The sequence below is a fragment of the Panthera leo genome, chromosome B2, assembly GCF_018350215.1.
Source record: "Panthera leo isolate Ple1 chromosome B2, P.leo_Ple1_pat1.1, whole genome shotgun sequence".
NCBI classification, from domain to species: domain Eukaryota; kingdom Metazoa; phylum Chordata; class Mammalia; order Carnivora; family Felidae; genus Panthera; species Panthera leo.
The window spans coordinates 25,692,488-25,709,827 of record NC_056683.1 but is presented as its reverse complement, the minus strand read 5'-3'; the positions used below and the strand labels follow the sequence as shown (position 1 = coordinate 25,709,827).

The 17,340-nt window shown below is 36.6% G+C and overlaps 1 pseudogene; it reads right to left on the bottom strand.

The window, feature by feature from the left end:
* Window positions 1-15,568: 15,568 nt before the first annotated feature.
* On the bottom strand, window positions 15,569-16,193 carry LOC122220640 (annotated as a pseudogene).
* Window positions 16,194-17,340: the final 1,147 nt, after the last annotated feature.

Genomic DNA, 17,340 nt, shown 5'->3' with positions numbered 1-17,340 from the left:
AATTTGCTCTTCAAAAGGCAGCATAGGAAAATGAAAAGACAAACTACAGACCTAGAGAAAATACTGTGAAGTCACACATTTGATAAAGGACTTGTATCCTGAATATACAACAAACTCTTACAAATCAACAATATAATAACAATCCAGTTGTTTAAAATGGACAACTGATTGGAAAGACATCTCATCAATGAAGATATATAAATGAATGGTTACAAAGCACACAAAAAAATGCTCAAAGTCAGTCATTAAGGAGATGCAAATTAAAATCACAATGAAAACATTTACACCCACTAGAAGAGCTATAATTAAAAAGACAGACAAGAGCAAATGTTAGCAAGGATTTGGAGTGCCCAGTACCCTCATCATACATGTTGGTGGGAAAGTAAAGTGGTACAGGTGTTTTGGAAAACAGTTTAGCAGTTTCTTTAAAAATTATCTCCCATGTGACCTTACAATTCTTTTTCTGGGTATCTACCCAAGAGAAATGAAAACAGGAACACTCAAGGCTTTGCTCATGAATGTTCATAGCAGCAGTATTCACAACAGCCAAAAATCGGCAGCTACCCAAATGTCCATCAAATTGGTCCAATGAATAGAAAGAGATGATGTGATACATCCATTCAAATGGAATACTACTCAATAATAAAAAGGAATGAAGTACCAATCCCTGCTACAATATGGATAAACAAAAACATTGTACTAAGCAAAAAAAGCCAGAAATGAAGGCCACATACTATATAGTTTCATTTGTTTGAAATGTCCAGAGAAGACAAATCTAGACACAAAAAATAGATTAGTAGTTGCCCGGGTCTGAAAGCAGGAACAGGGATTAACTGTAAGCAAAATCTTATTGGGGCGATAAAAATGTTAAAAAAAAAAAAAAACTGTTCTGTGGTGGTAATTGTCCAACTCATGAAGCTTCCTAAAACATGGCTGGATTATATACTTAGAGTGGGTGAATGTTATATGCAAGTTATACTTCAATAAATTAATTTAGAAAAAAGAAAACCTAGTAATACGATAAATAAAAAGTAAACTTGTTCAAAGAAAAAAAGAACAAAGCACTGCTGAACATTTGTGGTAACCAAGCTTTTCCAGGTGACCAAGGCTGGAATCCAATTATACCCAAACTTGTTGGGTTATCTGGAGCCAAAGAAAGGGAAAGGGGAATGGTGAGTGGGGAAAAGTCAAGACTCTTACTCTTCTCCTGGGATGAACACCACATAATGCATAGCTTTGTAATTAATAGAAAAATCAGTGGCAATTTAAAACTAAATTCTATCTCATTTTATCTCAGAATACTTGAAAGGCTAATGATGTTACAGAACATCACGATGTATTTACAACCCAGTTTGATATTAGGCCCTTAATATTTCCAAGTGACAGTGAATAAGTAGCTAAATTCTGTGCACTAAAAAATAAAAATAAAAAATAAGAGGGTTTAAAAAAAACTAGATAAAAATATAAATGGAGCCATTTAAAAATTAATCTCCTCCAAAATATTAAGTAATGTTTTAGTTCATTACTTCTGTAATGGTTTCACAATTTGTTCATCTAGTTATATCCTTTTTTTACTTTCATATAAAATGTAAATGCACATCACTGAGTAAATATACTGTGGATAAAATAATACGTGTGAAATTCAATAGGAACAAAGTACATTGTGAAAATACTATTCATAAATAAATTTCCAAGGCTGACATGACTTTCGTATAATTTTTGTTAAATATTTTTCCCTTTCTCTGACTTATTTATTAAAACTTAAAATTCTCTACAGAGAATTTACATGACTAGAACAATGAATCTCCATATACCCTTCACAGAGATTCACTAAATGTTACACTTAATGTACTATATTTTACATATTAATTAATTACATATTAATTACATATTAATTAGTTACATATTAATTAATTAGTTACATATGTAGCTAAATGTTACACTTAATGTACTATATTTTATATATTCACTAAATGTTACACTTAATGTACTATATTTGCTGTGTCTCTTTTCTGAGAGTAAGTTACAGACCACATGAACCTTTATCCTTAAATACATTAGCATATGTCTCCTGAGAATAAAGACACTTTCTCACATAACGGGATCCATTCACAAATTACACAGCACATTTAGTTGGCATGTCTTTTTAGTCTACTTTTATATATTCAAGAAACAATCACGCAGTCTTTTTTTGTTTTTTAACCCTTCATGACACTGACATTTTTGGAGACTCCAGAACACTTTCTTCACAAAATATCTCTCAATTTGAATTGCCTCATTGTTTCTTCATGTTTGAAACTGGGCAAACCATTGAGCACGAAAACCACACAAGTGATGTGTCTTTCTCAGAACGTCACAACAGGCGGCACATGGTGCAGCTTGTAGCGTGATCGGTTATGTTAAATTTGGTGGTCTGATTAAGGCGGCATCTGCCAGTTTTCTCCAATGTAAACTTACCCTTTTTCTCTTTGTAATTAATAAGTAACTCTGAAAATTTATGGATATCCTATTCTCCAATAGTCTATCATCCTAAGAGTTTAGTGTTTACTCTTGCCTATATCAATTATTACCACAGGAATTATTAAGTGGTGATTTTCTAATTCTATCATTTCTTCTACATTTATTACTTGGTATTCACCAAGAGAACAGCTCCCCAACTCTATCCTGGTCCCCTTTGCTTATTAGTATCACCATGAACTTGTGGATTTTTAAAAATGAATATATGTCCCCTATATTATTCATTTTGATGCTCAAAGTTTTCCAGATTTGGTCCATTCAGGGCACATCTGAGTGAGTTCCTTGTACTTCTGACATGCCACCATTATTTTTTGAGTATTTGCTTACTTTCTGGCATAACAAGTTGTTCAAAGCTCACATTGTATATTTCCAACTCAATTTCTATAATCTGCCATTTCTCAAAGGAGTCCTGGTTCCTTTTAGAGAATGGTATTTAGAAATTAAGAGAAAGACAATGGGAATGTTCTTTGATACTGGGATGTCATTGCTTCTAGCTGGTTCAGGGACAGAGCTAGGAAATATAACTTTTTAAAAATCATGAGTTCATACCTGTATATTTCTAATTCCAACTCAACACCATAGGATTCTTTCTTCCCCTTCCCTCATTCCTTATATGTATCTCCCTCTCATTATTTGGCCCTGAAAATGAAAAAAACACAATAAAATGCTTGCTACAAGGTAAAATTCATGCTACTGCGTGACTATTCTAAACAATGAGGGCAAGTCTAAGAGTGTTCACACCCAATTTTTAAAAACCCCATTCTACAGCATGAATCATCATTTTCTTAGTTTTTGGAATTGGAAAAAGGGTATATTTATGTTTACATTCTTGGGAATGCTTTTCTGCCTTCTAAATTAGAAGCGAATTTCAGGAGCTAGAAGAAGCTTATGATAGTAACAGGGCATGAAATTACAGAAGTGCAAAGCCTAAGTCATGCTCTTCTGACCAAATGTTGGCCTGCTTTTCCCAAGAGGGTAAGGTTCAGGCAAGGAATTTTCCATAGGGAAAAATACTTCAGTACAGAGGGTACTAGTGGCTGATGGGGAGATGGCTGAAAACTTCACATACTTTTAGGGATGTGTTATTTCCTGTTAAAAATAAAACTTGTATTTTTAGGTAGAAAATAGCTATTATGTAATGGTTCATAACAGGTTCTTAGATTTTATGCTCTATGCTCAAAAGCATTGAATTTGTGTGTGTGTGTGTGTGTGTGCGCGCGCAAAAGGACCATAGCAGCTGGCAAAATGGTAAAATGGCATTATACAGAAACATTTTCTGGGTGGGCATAGAAGGATGAATACCCTCATATACTTCTGATTGGAATGGAAATTGCTATAATCCTTATGGAAGGTAATTTGGCCATATCCTCTGACTCACAACTGCATTCCTAAGAATTTTGCCCCAAAGAGATAGAGAGTTGTAAACAAAAAAAATCTTTGAAATCATCCATGATGATGACATTATTTATTATATTTCAAACCCTAAAAGAGAAGTACAAGCTGGTTAAGTAGATATGGTACTTCCATGAGAAAGAATATTATGCTTCCATTAAGTCACATGTAGAAGAACGTTTAACAATATGAGAAAAGATGAATGTGAAGGGAGGAGGGGGCAGATTATAGAATAGTATATGAATGAAATTCCAGTCTTGACTAAAAAAAGATACTCTATAAATATATAGATGAATGCTAATACAGATAGATACAGTTTGGAAAAATGGGTAAGGTTGCTACACCCAAATATTAACAATGGTTATCTCTAGAGTAGGGATGAGAATTAGGTTTACACTTTTCAAGAATTGCCAGTTTTTCTAAAAACATGTATTTTCTTTTTAATCTGAAAAAAATTTCTATTAAAATAATAAATGCCATAATAAAGAGACATCCTAGTGGGTAAAGCTTGTGGTTTGAAAACAGCTTAGGCTTGCATTTGAGATTTACTTGCTGTGTGAACTCAGAAAAATTGCTCTGTTTTCCTGAAGCCAGGTTTTTTTCATCTGTTAAATGAAGATAACATTTACCTTACAGGGTCACTTAGATATAAGAAATGAGATAAAAATAGCTGATGCATCAGAGAGACTTGATGAAATATCAGCCTTTATCGTTACCATTGGTAATATCATTGTTATTAATATTACCAAATCTCATTTAAAAATAAATCAATTGAAAAACTTGAAGTTTAAAGTCTAAGGAAGAAAAATACTCCCAAGTATCTCAATTTTCTTAACCACAGTATAAGATCACTTACTGTTACTGTATGCCAGGGCCTTTTCAGCCTATGGCTGCAAACTTGAAATATATTTTTCATTCATTGGAATACACACATTTAGAAAGTACATACAACTATACATACAGCTAAGAAATAATTATAAACCACCACCAAAACTAGAATATTACCAGCATCCCCAAATCCCATTCCTTTGTCCTCTTTCTTGAATTAACCACTAATTTGAGTTTTTTATAATTATTTCTTTGATTTTCTTTGTAGTTTTGCCACTTACATATGCACACTAAATACATCGTTTTGTTTTGCCAGTTTGGGATTTGTATGTAAATGTATTCATACTCTTTGCATTATTTTGTATCTTTTCATCAGTTAAAGCTTTCTGTGATTCGTCATATTATTGAGGATAGCAGTCTTTGTCATTTTTCATTGTTGTGCAATATATCAGGGTATAAATACTATAAAATTTATACATGTACCCTACTAATGATGAACATTTTGGATATTTTTGGTGTGGGACTTGTATGAATATTATTATGTATACATGATGTATATGTATATTTTCAATGTATACACCAGCATAAACTCCTACCAACACTATAAGAATGTTTTTGTTGCTCCGTATCTTTAACAATAACTCTTTTTTTAATTGTTTTAAATATATTTATTTTTGAGAGAGAGAGAGAGAGATAAACAGAGACAGAAAGTGAGCTAGGGAGGGGCAGAGAGAGAGAGGGAGACACAGAATCCAAAGCAGGCTCCAGGCTCTGAACTGTCAGCACAGAGCCTGACACGGGGCTCGAACTCAGGAACCGTAAGATCATGACCTGAGCCGAAATCGGACACTTAACCAACTGAGCCACCCAGGTGCCCCATCTTTAACAATAACTCTTACTGATCTAGTGGATGTACAATAATACATTATTTTTTGTTTATATTGCACTTCTGTCTACTGAAGGCCTGAGAACACTTTCATGTATGTATATAATTTGGTTTTTGTCTTTTATTAAGTGCATATTTCTTTGCTCACTTTTTATTAAGTTTACTATATTTTTTATTACCATGTATTTTTCATGTATTTTATTATTACTATTAATTAAATTTAAATATTTTTAAATATTTTTTAATAATATAAAAACTGTGCTTGACAGTAATGTGTATTACAGATATTTTCTCCCTAGAAGGCTTATAAAGTCAGAGGAAGAAATAAAAGGTGTGAGGATTTTTTGGAACAAGAGAGAAGGTCAATATCACTCAATAACCACATAACGTTGATGGTGTGCATAACCATGAACATAGATGTAACACTGAGTAGAAATGATGATAGCAGACATCCTGCTTCTGTTCCTGATTTCAAAAGGAAAGATTTCACCATTTCACAGTTAAGATTAATATTCGCTGTAGAATTTTTGTGGATTCTCATTATCATATTAAGAAAATTCCCTTTTAGTTTTCTAAGAGTTTTTAAATGAATGGATGTTAAGTTTTATTAAGTGCTTTTATTTTTGTGAGTCTTTTGAGATGATTGCATGATTTTCTCCTTTAATCCATCAATGTGGCTCTTTATATTATTGATCTTCTAGTGTAAATCAACCTTCAGTTTTTGGAATAACTCAACTTGGTTATTCGTTATTATCCTTTTCATATATTACTGAATGAGATTTGTTAATATTTTATTTTTAAGATTTTTCCACCTATAGTTCTTGAGTAGGATTAGCCTGCAATTTTTCTTTTAACAAAAGTCCTCATGGGGTTTTCAGCCTTCTTTCTGTTTTAATATATGCATTTAAGGCTACAAATTTATCTCTGAATATTGTTTTAGGCACATTTCTCAGGCTTTGAAATGTAATATTTTTGTATCCTTGAGCTCAAAATATATTCTTATTTCCATTCTGATTTCTTCTTTGACTCATGGGTTATCCAAAATGTGTTTCTTTCTCTAGAGAAGGTCTCTCTGTCCCTTTGTCAAGCCCTGGGAGCACTTCTCAGAAATTCAAGACTTAACAAATTTTCGGCTTGAGGCTCAACCCAGGAATGCATGACCAGGCTGCAGATTTCTCACAAAACTGAGCCTGCTGGCACAATACTCAAAGATAGGCACTTTTAACATTATTGTCTCTGTGCTTTTGCTCAGTGCCGAGGGAACCTTCTCCAAGGTCTCAAGGGAGTAGTTATGGGGAGCTGGATTTACTTCTCATTTACTGTCAGCATCAGGATATTGCGCTTTGGAGGGTGCCAGCTTAATGGAGGAAGGTCTAGTAGACCCCTCAGCTTGGGCAGACCCCAAGCGTGCCTACTGTCATCCTCACCATGAAATCACAGTCTATGCTCTTTTGTGTCTGGCTTTTTTCACTCAACATGATGCTTGTGAAAGTCTTGTATGTTGTTGCATATATCAGTAGTTCATTCTGTTCTATTACAAGGTAGTATTGCACTGTGGGAATTGACCACAGTTTGTTTATCCCTTCACCTACTGATTTACATTGTTTCTAGGTGTTTTTTGTTTTAGTTTGGTTTCGAGTTTTTGCTGTGAAGAATAAAGATTCTATAAACGTTCTTCTACAAGTTTTCTTGTGGACAGGTTTTCATCTCTTTTCAGGAAATACCTAGGAGTACAAGTGCTAGGTCACAGGATGAGTGTATGTTTAATTTTATAAGAAACCAAGAAGTTTTTCAAAGTGCTTGTACCATTTATGTTTCTACCAGCAACGTACTACCAACGTGTGAGAGTTCCAGTTGCTCACATCCTCACTAACGTTTGGTATTGTCAGTCATTTGAATTTTAGTCATTCTCATGGTCATGAAATAGGATTTCACCATATTATTAAAAATCAACATTGTTGAGATAAAATTTACATAAATAGACTGCACTCATTTTAAGGGTACAGTTTTATGGGGCGCCTGGGTGGCTCAGTCCGTTGTGTCCAATTCTTGATTTTGGGTCAGGTCATGATCCCAGGGTCATGGGATCGAGCCCTGCATCAGGAACCCGCTTAAAATTCTCTCCCCACTCTCCCTGCGCGCTCTCTCTCTCTCAAAACAAAAAAAACAAAAACAGGACAGTTTTATGTTTTTATAAATACATACACCTGTGTAATCATCTCCTCAATCAATATATACCATGTTGCTATTGATATCCCCCCAAATCCCTAATATTCTGTCACCATTAGTAATCCCCACCTCTCTGCCCCAGATAGCCACTGATATAATTTCTATCACTAAAGATTCATTTTGCCTGGTTTAGAATTTCACATAATTGGAATCATACACTATATACTCTTTTGTGTCTGGCTTCTCTTTTATTCAGCATGTTTCTGAGACTTATTTATCTTGTTGTATGTATTGGCAGTTTATTTTTTACTGAGTAGAATTGCATTGTGTGACTAAACCAAATTTTGTTTTTCCATTCATCTCTTGATGGGCATTTGGGGTATTTCCAGTTTAGGGCTATTATGAATAAATCTGCTATAACCATTTGCATACAAGTCATTTTGTGGACATGTTGTAGACATGTTTTCATTTCTCTTGGGTAAATTTCTTAGGAATGGCATCAATGGGTCATGGGGCAAGGGTATGTTTCACTTTTTAAGAAAATTGCCAAATGATTTTCCAAAATGTTTGTACCATTTCATACTCTTATAAGCAATACATGAGAGTACCAATTGTTCCTTGTCTTCTAACGCTTAGTATTGTCAGTCTTTTTTTTATTTTCAGTCATTCTATCAGGAATGTAGTGGTATTTCACTGCCATTTTATTTTGCATGTCCCTGTGCATGTATCATGTGTTTTTTTGACTATTCACGTATGTATTTTTGCGAAGTATTCTTTTATACCTTTTCCCCATTTAAAAACTGGGGTGTTTTGTCTTAGTATTGAATTGTAATAATTCTTCATATATTCTGTATATAAGTCCAGTTCAGATATTTATGTATTGAAATATTTTCTCTCAGTCTGTGGCTTGTGTTTTTGTTTTCCTAAAGGTATCTTTTGACAAGCAGATGTTTTAAAATTTTGATGAAGTCCAGTTTATATATACATATATTTTTAAATAACTAGTGTTGTGTTCTCCCAAAAAATCTTTGCCCCAAAGTCATGAAGGTATTTTTCTATGTTTTCTTGTTGAAGTTTTATTCTTTATTCTATTCTTTTATTCTTTCTTATTAAAGTTTTAGCTTTTACATCAAGGCCTGTGATCCACCTTGAATTAATTTTTGCCTGTGGTGTAAGGTAGAAGCCAAAGTTCATTTTTTCTCTTTTGTTTAATCACATTTTGACAGGATCATTTGTGACCTTCACATTAATTTTTAATGCCTTTTTTAAAGGTCTCTGAGATTCTCCTTTGCAATGCCTCACTCTACCAACCAGTCACTCACTAAGCAGCTCCCAATGTATCCCTTACTTATTTCTGAAAATTCCTCAAAGAGTTCCTTAAATGTGCTACAATCTGTTCTGTCTGCTGCAGTCATCATGTTGTGCCTGCAGGGGTCTACTATCCTCGCATAGTGAAGGCCAATCAATGCTCAGGAGTCTCCTTAAAGAAGTCTGACTGCTGGCACTGCTCATGGTATCCATGGTGCAAACATCAAAGTCTGTGCTGTGAGTGCTGTCCACAGTTCTCCTTAAGGTGTTCCTTAAGCTGCCCATCCACAGGGGCCAGAGCAGAGCTGGGGAATATGGCCTCCTCTCCAACTCAGTGCTGCTGGGTCTTCTAGCTGCCAAAGAAGCACCATTTATGCCCAGAACATTCAGTTTCTCACAGTTTGCTCATCTTCTGGTCTTCACCCTTCTCAACATAAGGTTTCAAATGCAGTTTGATTGGCAAGAAAGAAACAGATGTCATGGTATATCCTCCACGTTCTCTTCTGTCTTCCATTAACAATCCATGTCTCCTGAGGTGCCTGGGTGGCTCAGTCGGTTGAGTGTCCAACTTCGGCTCAGGTCATGATCTCACAGTCCGTGAGTTCGAGCCCCACGTCGGGCTCTGTGCTGACCACTCAGAGCCTGGAGCCTGTTTCAGATTCTGTGTCTCCCTCTCTCTCTGAACCACCCCCGTTCATGCTCTCTCTCTGTCTCAAAAATCAATAAAGGTTAAAAAATTAAAAAAAAAAAAAAAAAGCAATCCATGCCTCCCAAAAGCAAGTTAGTCTTACTTCCCAGTGGCAATTCTCCACTGTTCTAGGTGACCATCTTATTTTCAACCTGAGAAAAAAAAGTATCTTTTTTCTTTATGGAAGTTTGTCTAAATACCTCCATATCAGCAGAAAGTCTTCACCAAGACTTTCCATGCCTAAAAACCTACCCAGGTGATTTTTTTTTTAATGTTTATTTCGAGAGAAAGAGCACAAGCAGAGGAGGGGCAGAGAAAGAGAATCCTAAGCAGGCTCTGCACTGTCAGCACAGAATTCGATGCAGGGCTTGATCCCATGAACTACGAGATCATGACTTAAGCCAAAATCAAGAGTCGAACACTTAACCAACTGAGCCACCCAGGCACCCCTAGTCAGACCCCTAGTCTTTTTACAAAAGAACCAGAATGCTCCAAATGTGAACCTTAGGAGAAAAGAGTTAAGTCTGTACTTTAAGCCTGCCTGATTGGTTTTATTCATGGATTCCATTCAAGTACATTCCTAGTGTCTACTACATGTCAGGCATGGGGCCTGGCCCTGAGTGTGCAAGGTGAAAAACTCTATCTTATAATGGAAGCACAAACAGGATGCAAAGAGACATGTAAATGGGCAATTATAATGCTATGAGGTATCCATTATAATAGACAAGGTGTCAAAGGGCACCAAAGCATATGGCAAAGAGCATCAAAGCAATCTGGAGGGTCAGGGCAGGTTAACAGGACTTATCTAAACTGAAGGGTAAATAGTAACCCAGATATAGCAAAAGGCTAGAAGGAAACCCTAGGGTGAGGAAGATACATATGTGTGAAAACATGATGAATATATTTAGTGTTTTTACCATTAAACATAACAATGGCTGCTAGTTTGTGGCAAAAACAAAATCTTTTTAAGGAGGTATATTTCTCTATTTTATTGGACGGTTTTTTTTAATCAGGTATTAAATTAGAATTTTGCCTATGTTACTTCAAATTTCACTTTAGAAGATTAAGAGACCTGCTTTCTCCATTAATTTAATAATAGCTAGTACTGGCTAATGCAATTCAAAAAGAAAACAAAATAATAGATAAACGTATTGAAAAGAGACAAGAGTATTGTTCTGACATCAATTCTCTGACACTAACTGGGTGTCCTGTAATTCTTTTTACTTTATTTTATTTTATTTTAAATGTTTATTTACTTTTGAGAGAGACAGAGCATGAGTGGGGGAGGGGCAGACAGAGAGGGAGAGAATCAGATGCAGGCTCCAGGCTCTGAGCTGTCAGCACAGACCCTGATGCACGGTTCGAACCCACAGACTGCAAGATCATGACCTGAGACATCGGATGCTTAACAAACTGAGCCACCCAGGCACGCCAGGTGTTCTGTAATTCAATTCAGTTCTGACAACCATTAACCAGGTTAGTATCAGACACCACAGGCTAAGGGAAAGTTCTCCACAAGACTGCCCTCACTTCAGACACCACCATCAATCTGAGGAGCTGCACTCCTGACCAACTGAATACAAATCTGGGGGTTCCCATGATCCCCTCAGTTTTGGTAAATCACTACAACACATCACAGAACTCAGCAAAAGCACTCTACATGATTACAGTTTGTTGGTAAAGGGTATACATAATGCAACGTCTGGAGGGCACCAGATGCAGAGCTTCCATGCCCTCTCCTACAGGGACAGGGCTCATCACACTCCCTGCCCATCAGTATGTTCACCAACCAAGGAATTCAACTGGGCCTTTGTGTCCAAAGTTTTTACTGGAGTTTCATTATGTAGGCATTATTGACTGAATCCCTAGACACGTGATTGAAAATCTCCAATGGGGGCGCCTGGGTGGCGCCGTCGGTTAAGCGTCCAACTTCAGCCAGGTCACGATCTCGCGGTCCGTGAGTTCGAGCCCCGCGTCAGACTCTGGGCTGATGGCTCGGAGCCTGGAGCCTGTTTCCGATTCTGTGTCTCCCTCTCTCTCTGCCCCTCCCCCGTTCATGCTCTGTCTCTCTCTGTCCCAAAAATAAATAAAAAACGTTGAAAAAAAAAATTTAAAAAAAAAAAAAGAAAAGAAAAGAAAATCTCCAATGTCCTCCTTCGCAGGTCAGTCTGAAGGTCTAATTATGTGTTTGGTCTTTCTGGTGACCAGCCACATTCCTGAAGCTATGTAGGAACCCATCAGAGGCAACTTCATTGGCACAATAAAGACTCCCCTGTCATTCAGGAGATTCCAAGCATTTTTGAAGCTCTGTATCAGGAAATAAGGACAAAGTTCAGATATATCATTTTTATATTATATCAATAGAAAAATCACTTAAAACTAATAAAAGGGATTCAAAAAAGGCCAAATATGAAATGAATTAATAAAACTCAATGCATTTCTTTTATACCAATAAGACCAGTCAGAAAATAGAACAACCCAAAGGCCTTATTACAATATCAGGAAAATGTATACAATTTATCAGAATAAACTTAATAAAAGATACGGGGGAATGTCAAGAAAAGAAAGGAGCATGAGGTTGGGTTAAGGGAGAGGAATCACAAAGCAGGAAGAACAGATAACCATAAGGCTCACTTCTAGGATGGTGAGTAAAAGTGTCAGGGATGTTTCACAGTGGGATTAACGGGATTCGGAATGTCCAATGTACCTTGGGTATGAATATGTTACACTGCTCAAAGTAGACTGACAAGGCCAGTTGAAAACAATTAAATTAAGCAGTGGGTTATTAAAAGAGAAAATTTAAGCCTGGCTTTTATTGCTTTACAATGTTCTCATTTCCTGCAACCTTATAATACAGTTCAAATTTATCTGTATCTATGCTGATTTTAAAAGAAAGTTTAAATTTGGTTAGAAAAGTTGGTATGGTAGATTCATTTTATTTTTCTACCATCACCATCTAGTGGAGAAAACTTTGAACTTCAGACAGAATGAGCTAGGGTTCAGGAAAAAAAAGAATAGAGGCATTGTGTGTCAGGTACTACACTACACACTTTATATTTATAAAGTCATCTAATTCTCAACTGCAGGTCATGTAGTGCCTCATGGAAGTAGGCATTGTTGTTCCTCTTTTAGATTTGGAAACTCAGTCTGAGAAGTTGAGTACCTTGCCCAAGGTCACACTGTGGCCAGCTCAAACCCACATTCCTGAAGTCCAAGTCAAGTGCCATTTTCACCTCACAGTACATCCAAATAGCTCAGTTTTATTCGTGGAAGTAAAATATACAAACACATACGGAGAATTTTGTCTTTTCTTTATATTTTTCCCTCTTTCTTATTATTTCTTATATACATATACGTCAATATATATGAGCAAGTCATATATAATATATATGAGCAAAGTATATATGTTAAAAGAAAATAAAATTATACTATAGAGTTTTGTATCTTCTAATTTTTACTCCATATTACATATTTTCCCATTACAATAAATACTTTAGATTTACTCATATATACATACTAGGTAACAATAAAGACAGATCATATGTAATCATATGTAATGTAAATATACAGTGTAATCTTGAAATGCATTTCAAAAGACTGGTAGAAGCTGCTAAAATATTAATAAAGCTGATCTATGAGTAGATATTTCTATAATATGTATTATTTCTAAAAACAAAAACAAAAAGAAACATTTTAAGCCTTACAGTTACCAAAAGGAAAGAGAGTCAAGAAACTTCACAGTTGTCTAGTTTATTGTCATTATTTAAAAATAATTTGCCTGTGTTAGGGGTGACCATATATGCCTATCTTTCTATAATTGTTTAAAATTAAGATACCATATTACATTTCCATCTTTAGTAATACTTTTCTCACAATCTGTTTTGAAAGCAGCCCTACAACCTGAAGGGTAGCAGGATTTGCCACACAAAAATATACCACTTTGGCAGAAGGATTACAGTTGACCCTTGAACAACAAGGGTCTGGACGGGGTGAGTTCATTTACATACGAATTTTTATCAAAAAAAAAAAAAATAGTACTGGTATGTGGAATTTAAGAAACAAAACAAATAAACCAAGGCAGGGGGTGGGGGCGGGAAAGAGAGAGAGAAGCAAACCAAGAAACAGACCCTTAACTCTAGAGAACAACTGATAGTTATCAGAGGGGAGGTGGGTGGAAGATGGGTTAAATAGGTGATAGGGATTAACAAGGGTACTTATGACAAGCACACGGTGTTGTATGGAAGTGTTGAAATCACAATACTGTACTATACTGTAAATGGATTTTCTCTTCCTTATGATTTTCTCAATAACATTTTTTCTCTAGCTTACTTTATTGCAATAATACAGTATATAATATATACAACATATAAATTGTGTGCTAATCCACTGTTTATGTTACTGACAAGGCTTCCCATCAACAGTAGGCTATTAGTAGTTACGTTCTGGAGGAGTCAAATGTTATGCATGGATTTTTGACTGGAGTGGGAGTGGGGGGGCTCCACTGCCCCTAACACTGCAATTGTTTGAGGTTCAACTAAGTGTATTTTGAGGTGAAGGCAACTAAGAAGCAGCAGATACAAGAAAAGCTCTCTACTCTCCCTGCTATTTGCCTAAAAGCAGAACAAAAATTTGTAAAGGTGCCCCCCGCTTCCCTCTTTACCAGAAAGGACACACAGTATATTAGTTACCATAGATAACTCTAGACACTTATCAGCCACAGATGGCATGAGAGGATCTACATAACAAACTTTACTTACTGGTCCTTATCTTCAATTAGTTTCCCATATATTGACCTCCCCACAATTTGCCACTCTTGAAACAGTCCTTTTCCTTTGTCTTGTCACTCCTCTACAAATTAATTATTCTTTTGTTAAGATGCTATATAACCCCAAGTTCATCACTAAGTACTTCATGTGTATGAGTGCTGTACATGTTAATACATTTGTTTTTCTCTTTCTTTTTTAAACTGGAATATGAATGTTATTTCTTTATTAGGATGCTCACAAGAATGGCACACTAGCACTGTCCTTCTGATATGATAAAGAATACATATATCTGACCCATATTGTGGCAGGGAGGGGTAAAGGCTCTCAGAACTGGTACCAACTATCCACTGTAGACATCTCCATTCACCAGAGAGGATGCTTCTTGAATCCAAACATCTCTGCTGTAGCTTCCAGTCAGGTCTCCATGACTTGCCCAGACTGCATTCCAGCATCAGCTGACTCTCTTTACTCTTGCCACTTTGGACTCCTTCAAGACCTAGGTCAACTTCCCCATGTCTAACTGGCCCAGGTGCAGCCTCTGGAATTCTGCAGCACATCTTTGGTAGGCTGCTGCCCTGGCACCCTCAGGGGCATGTTTAGGAGTTGGAAGGAGAAGTGGGGGAAACACATTACCAAAGCAAATGGGGCAGATTAGCAAATGACACTTGGACATACACCTAACAATCTCACAGGATACATGCTTTGTCCCCAAATGATACATAATCCCTATAGAGAGCAAACGTGTATGGAATGATTTTGTACACCAGGCACAGAGGATAGAAGTGAATGGTGTTTACATCCATCCTGTCCTACACACAAAAGGAAGTTAGTGCCTGAAAACTGGAACCAGATCTCTATCCTGGCTCTTCCCTGCCTTTGAATGGTGTCACCACTATGTTTCTGCCTGTGCTCGGCATTAGTTCATTTTTCAAAGGAAGGATAAGATGGCACAGAGTAGAATGGGAGATTGGGCTGGGGTTAATACATGCATAACAACCTATAAAACAAAAATAATACAAAAAAGCAAAAACCATATTTAGTACTATAATGCAACAAGAGAAGGTAGCTGGAGATACTACATGCTAACACAGACACTATGACACATGTCCCCAAGGGAAGAACTCAGTGTGGAAGGAGCAGAGGCCACCGTTTTAGACTGAGTCTTTCAATGGACAGCTGAACGGACTGGATTTGCTGCTTCAGCTGTGAGCCTTCTTTGATGGTAACAGAAGAGGTGATGATAGTCCTGGAGAGCCCACAGGCCCACCCCAGGGCCCGCTTGGAGCGCACAAACATGTAGGGCACGTTCTTATCCTCACATAGCAGTGGAAGGTGCAGGATCATCTCCAGCAGCTCAGCATCTGCAGCCATTATGATGAACTCAGAGTTGCCTCTGCTGAGGGTTCTGGTGGCTTCATTAGCTCCTTTCCAAAGCTGCTTGTAGTTACATGACTGCTGAACAAGGTCCAGTAGTTTTCTTGGTGAGGTGGGTGTCTGTGAGGGAGTAGGCCTTTGGATTTATCTCAGCCTCAGTCACTGCAACTCCCAGGTCCTGCCACCCATCTGGGAGAGCAGACACATCAGAGCAGCAGCGTGTGCCTAGGCGCTGTTTTTCTCTTTTTAATCTGCCTTTTGTAAATTTAATTTACAGGGGCCAATAAACGTAAGATGGATAGAGGGAAAAGACGTTTTCTCTCCTCCAGAACCTTCTAAGTACTTGGCTTCTGTGATGTTCCTGTGATGGTTGCTCTGGGGATAGGTAAATTTCAGATTATGATCACCAAAGAATAAAGATTCTTAACTCATTTTAGCATACCTTTTCTATTAATCTTATTTTTCCTTTGGGACTTATCTAGTTTGAAAAACCATGAAAAATCAGATCTCACACCTTTGCACAATTACCAGGAAGTTGGGTCACTACACACTTTACAGCCAGAATCAACTGAAACAATGCTTCCTTTACTCTCTCTTTTGATTACCACCTTTTATCTAATTCTGGTTCTTTGTGAGTCATTCCTCTTTCTGTAAAATCATCTTATATAAAAGACTTATAAGATCCTTAGGTGTCTGCTTTGGGACAAGTTTAATGGAAATGTTCTTGTGCAGATTAAATAAAAATCCCATACTTGTCAACTTTTAGAAAAGTGCATCCTTTCCTACAATTCATTATTTTTTCATTCATTCCCCCTCAACTTATTCTCTTCCAAATTATAAAAAAAAGAAAAATGCATGCTTCTGATACATTTTTGAAGGAGAGCTTTACAGAAAGTAGAAAATCACAAAAAATGGTAACCCTATCATTCGAAGATACACAATACCACACTTGGATGTTTTAATCTCATTTTTTTTTCCATTTATGGTGGGCATTTTCTATCACTGCCTATAATGTAACTTTAACTGGCAATAAAATAACATTTTATTGCTATGGGGGTAAATATGCCTAACTTGACTAACTCACCTCATTTAGAACTAAGTCTAATTTTTAACTATTAAATGTAGAAGACAGGAGACAAGCATCTAAGTATGTGCTTCAGGTAAAAGGCTCGTGGGTAAAAAGGCCAAAAATCTAAAAGAGGGTGAGGTGGAGGATGTTCTCCTTATTTGCATTTCTCTGAGGTAAACATTTTTTTTTTTCATACGTGTAGTTGTTGCATTGTTTTCTTTTGTTCCGGTCCTTTGTCCAGTTTTCTTCTGGAGCGGTTTGGTATTTCCCAATTTCCCTTTAATTACCAACAACCTGAGGGGCCTCCTCTCCCCATCCGGCCGGCCCCACACGCCCGCTGGGT